This window comes from Prionailurus viverrinus, chromosome F1, assembly GCF_022837055.1.
Source record: "Prionailurus viverrinus isolate Anna chromosome F1, UM_Priviv_1.0, whole genome shotgun sequence".
NCBI lineage: Eukaryota > Metazoa > Chordata > Mammalia > Carnivora > Felidae > Prionailurus > Prionailurus viverrinus.
The window spans coordinates 62584996-62590412 of NC_062577.1; positions in this window are offsets into that span (position 1 = coordinate 62584996).

The window sequence follows — 5417 nt, forward strand, 5'->3', positions numbered from 1 at the left end:
TTAAATTTATCCCACTTCTTTAAGGAACGGCTCAGCTTTCTTGGGGGCGGGGGGCTGTGTCTGCTGCAGGGTACTGAGCTGGAGCCAGGGCCGAGGGCGGCGCGATGGCCTGGGGCAGGGGACCGAAAGGTGCCCTCTGCAGGTGGTCCCTCCCAGCCTCTCGGGCCCTTCACCCTGCGTCCTCTGGCCTTTTTGGGGCCCCGGGATGTGGCCTTCGTGTCCTCCTTCAGCACGGCCTTGCTCTGCCCCTGTCCCACGCCTGGTTTAGAGGTATTTCAGTGCCAGCGGTTGGAGCTGTCTCTCAGGGAGGGGCTGGGGCAGGAGGGACCCGGGCTGGGCCCCCACCTGTGGCTCAGACCCCACCTCCTGTGGCGGGGGTGGGGGGTTGGGGTGGCGTTTGCACCCTCCTGCTCTGCCCTCTCCACTCCAGGCAGTGCCTCAACACGGACACCTGTCCACCCCCAGGCCCACCCAGGGCCCTGCTCCTCGCCCAGACCCGGCTGCCCCGTCACCTGCTCTCTCCTAACTCTGGCAGCTGGGGCTCCCCAAGGCCACTGTCGCCTCTGTTAGTCAGCTTGCCTCCCGTTTCCCCCAAACACTCTGATTCATTCACGCATTCAAAGGCTTCTTGAGCGCCCGCCTCGGCTGGGTACCCCCCAGGCACCCGGTGCAGCGGACCTGGGTCCACCCTCCCGAAGCTTCTCGCTTGGCCAGTCTGCTCCTGCTCCTCCCTCGGCTGCCCCACGCCAAATGTCTTGTGCCTCTAGAATAGTCTCAGCCTTTTCTGGAAGGACCCCGCTCACCAAGCTCCTTGTGGGCTGCAGAGCTGTGGCCCAGGGGTGGAGCCGTTTCCCCGTTCTGTATGCCAGGGGGGTGGGGAAGGCTCCAGCCCGCCCCCTCGGTGCTCTAGGCCTCGAATCCACAGCCCAGCCTTGCTTCCCTCCATGGGCCCCGCACTAGAGGAGGCAGAGGGCAGTGCCGGGCGCGTCCTGGCTGTTTGCAACGCCAGGTTATAAGGGCCTCGGGCAAGAGTGCTCTTTTCATAGGGCCCGGGGAGAGTGGGCAGGCAAGCTTCTCCCTGTGCCTCGTCTTCGTCAGGGAAGCCTCCCCAGGCACCTTCTCCGCCTGCCCCACCCTGCCCAGGCTAGCTGCTGGGGCGGGGGGCTCCCTCCTTCCTGCTCAGTGGCCCTGAGTGCGCCCCCCCGTCTTGGAAAGATGTGGTACTCTCCCAGGACGGGAGACACCCCTTGACCTCACGGGCACGCTGCTGAGGATTCCGGCGCCTTCTGTGGTGGTTTAGCTCCTCAGGCTCCTCAACTGCGGTTACTACCTGCGGGGACCAGGCAGTGAGCCCTTACCCGTGCCAGGGCAACCTCTTGCCAGGAAAGCCAGAAAGGGCCTCGGGTGCCTGGAGTTTGCCCAGATCCCTTCCTGAGTCACCCATCTGAGGGCCAAGGAGGCAAGGGCCCTGTCGGAGTGCGGATCGGGAAGAAAGGGTGTTCCAGGCCCGTTGCTGACTTGTGAGGCCCTGTACGGAGAAGCGGGAAGAGTTCACAGGCTTAAAGCATGGCCTGCACTCCACCACAACTGCTGCTCGTGAAACCGCGGGTGTGCGGGGCCTGGCAGCTCCCGCGGCCTAAGAACAAGACCATCTTGCCGTGGCCTAGACCCGCGGTGGGGGGGAGGGGGGTGGTGGCAGGTCTGAATGAAGGCCTGGCTTCGGGGATGGGGGAACACGGCCACCTCTGGGCAGGTGCAGACGGTCTAGGAGTCGTTCCCCTCCAGGAATCCAGGAATCGGCCTGTGATGTGGAAGGCGGGCTTGGTTGCTGCTCTTGGGATTCCTCGACACCCTGCACAGGCTCCCGCAGGCTTCAGGGCCGGCTCGAGTCGGCTCCTAGAAGTGGGGCATTCCTGACGGCTTGCTTCAGATGCCAGCTACATGCGGGCTACGTCTTTTATACCCTCCGCCCCTCTCACTGCGAAGGGCAGGGGGCATGATGGCAGGGAAGAGGTCCCTGGCATTAGTGGGGGCTGGTGGGGTCAGGCCGCATGAGGATGGGGGCAGAGCCAAGGGGGGGGACCGTGTGAGCCCAGCTCTGCAGAGGGGGGGATGGGGGGGACAAGGAACAGAGAAAACTGGAATTCCTGAGGACTTGGGGGCGGGGGGCCCACAGCTCAGGAACAACCAGCTAGACATCGGGCCTTTGGGGGGGGGGGCGTGCTTTCTCCCAGGGGAGGCTCTAGCATTCCCCCCTCTGCTCTGAGGCAGAAGCGTGTGCGGAAGCAGGGCTGGGGGACCAGGAAGTGCTGTTTGGTGCGTCTTCGTTGACGTAAATGCAACAAAACAAAACAAAACAAAAAAGAAAGAAGAGAAAAGCAAAGCTCCAGCTCCTGACTCTGTGGTCTGGGTTCCCGAATATCTTCCCAACTGCCTGTCCTCTGCCCCTTGGGTCCTCGGGTCTTCACAGGGTCAGGCCGGGTGGGTGTAGTCTGGCAAATCCAGGGGTGGGGCTCCACCTAAGAGCCCTGGATCAGCTCTGCAGGTGGCCGCCGCTTGGGCACATGTCCCCCGGCTCTGGGCTGGCCCCGCGCCCCTACCTGCCCCCTGCATCACCCTCTGCTGGGGCTGGGAGGCGGGCTCAAGCCCCCCGCACCTGCCGGAGAAGTGGCTGCATGACTCAGCAGCCTTCCCTGGTGGCCAAGCCCGGCTGTCCCTGACTCAGCGGGGTGCTGGGATGTCCTCGGCACCCCCAAAGCCTCAGCATTCCTGTCTGTGACTCGGGTCACCGCCGGACATTAATTGGTCTCAGTAAAAGCACTTTGATTCGGCTCGGATGAAAGGGGCTCAGAGAGTTCAAAGCCAGACAGGGCTTTTGGGGTGAGAAAGGGTGACAGCTGCCTGGGTGACAGTGGAGGGGAGACGCTGGAGTCTCAGACAAGGAGTCGAGGTGTGGAGGCCACAAAGTCCCTCACTGTTTCCCCCTCTTATCCATCCTGGCCACTCCCCCTGCAGAGGGGGAGCCTGGCAGGTAACACTCCAGACCAGAGGGCGACCTCTCCCCCTCTCCTCCCCCTCCCATACTCTGGGACGTATCCCAGCAAATCACCCAAGGTTACTCGGAAGAAGCTCATTTCCAACATCACAGAAATCTCGAGTCCCAGGAGAGGCTAGGTCGAGTCCCAGGAGAGGCTAGGTCGTTCTTGATCTGCCTGGCTTTACACAGCCAGACCTTCCCTCTAAGCTTCCTCCCTGCTGGGACACTCTCGGTCCCGGTGCCGGTTCTGCATTTTCCTTGTGCTCTGCATGCACTCTCGGCAAGGCGTGCCCATCACCCCAATGCCCTTTTGATGACTTTGAGGCTGGGACAGGAATAGGGTTGAGATTTTGGGTGGCTTTCTCAGGAGACTCCTGGAAAGAGGAGTCAAGGCACCAGGTGGGAGTGGAGAACGGGAGAAAGTGCCCAGAGCTAAGGAGCTTTTCTGCATGGCCCCCGGGGAGAGACCGTCCAGGGGCTAGTGGGGTGAGCACCAAATCAGAGTCTCAAATCTGGAAGGGGCCGCAGAGACCCTCTCGCGCTTGAATCCCTTTTGCAACCTCTAACCAAACGATTGGACAGTTCGGGCTTGCACACCTTGAGAGACAGGATGCTCATTACCTCAAAAGGCAACCCAAACGGTCTCAGATCAGCCCCGATGGTCCGAGTGTCATCTTCTGCATCCGCCTGGCTGCCGGGACCACACGAAACAAGTCCGGGCTCTTTTTACACCACACCCCTTCAGGTACCTCACACAGCCATGTGGGCAAGCATTCGAAATTCTAGAAACACAGGACTCTTCGGAGCATTTTGTGGGGTGGGGTGGGCTGTTGGAAGGAGAGGGCGGGGGAGAGCCGGGAAACTTTATCCCTTGGGCTGGGCAGTTAGCTCTCCTGATGGTTAATACTTCCATGGTCCCAGCCAGCCCTGGCCCGGCTGCCCCTGAACCCCACCCCTCGGGCACCGCCTTCCCCTCTCCCAGCAACGGAAACAAACAGGGAGAGGAGAGTGAGGGCAGGGAGAGGAGAGTGAGGGCGGGCCAGGCGGGCTTAGCGGGGAAGGCTGAGGCAGACACGCACCCGGCCCTGCTCGGCCCCTGCCAGCTTCCCCACAACCTCCCTGGAAACTGCCAGGCAGGCCAGGCGGGCCAGGGGCGGCCCCCCGGACACCGAGGGGGACCACAGTACCCGTCCGCCATGTGTGTTGGGGGGAATCCACACGGCAGAATCAAAAGGCAATTTTATTTCTATAAGTTCAAAGTCCGAAGTCCCACCGGACGCGTGAATGAAACCATCCCAAGGTCTCTCCGCACACAGACGTGCACGCGGTCCCGGACGACCGGTCTGAGTTGTGTGGCCGTCCTGAAGGCCTGGCTCCAACCCCGGTGAATGTTCTGCGGGAATGGGGAGAAGGTCCCCAGAGATCCGGCCGTCAAGGCTCTTCCCTTCGGGGCAAAAGTAACCATCAGCGGACTCTCCTGGCTCTGCTCTTCTGAGTTGCGTCCTGCTGGACCGTCCCCTGGTTTCTTTCCCAGGGACTGAAATGCTCCCCCAGCAGCTTGCGGTGCCCCGGGCCCATCACGGGTCACCCCCAGAGCTGTTCAGAGGTCACTTCCAGCAGGTGAGGGGGCTTGCCGCACATCACCACGGCTCGTGACCTTGGGAGCAAGCTGGCACCCCCTTCCTCGCTGCCGCCCCCACCAGACCCAGTTGTGCTAATCGCAGCCTCCCCAGGGCCCAGCCCACTTGTCCAGTGGATGAGGGTCCTGGTGGATACGGTTGACCTCCTTGAGGTGGACATAGTTCTTACCGTCAGAGTCTCTTTTAAAAAAATTTTTTTTTAAACATTTTATTTACTTTCGAGAGACAGAGAGGGACAGAGCGTGAGCGGGGGAGGGGCAGAGAGAGGGGGAGACACCGAATCCGCAGCAGGATCCAGGCTCCGAGCCGTCAGCACAGAGCCCGACGCGGGGCTCGAACTCACAGACCGTGAGATCGTGACCTGAGCCGAAGTTGGACGCTCAACCGACGGAGCCACCCAGGCGCCCCATCTTATCATCAGAGTCTCTTAATTCTTCAGTTTGTCATCGGGAATTCAAGTACTCTTTCCAGGTGGTTCCGTTGACAGCAGGTCCGGTCCTAACCTTCAACCCTCCACTCCCACCCCCTGCCTTGCCGTGCCGACACGGTAGCGGGCAGGCCACTCCGCTAGAGGCTGGGGGCCCCTCTGTGCTGCTTGCTCCCGTGAGTCTGGGCCATCGCTTGATGGGAGGGATTTGGGTACATCTGGGCCCCCTCCCAGGGGCCCCCCTCCTCCTGGGAGGACCAGCAGGAATCGTGGAGCCTCTGGAGGCCTGAGCAGGGGATCGGGGAGGCGCAGG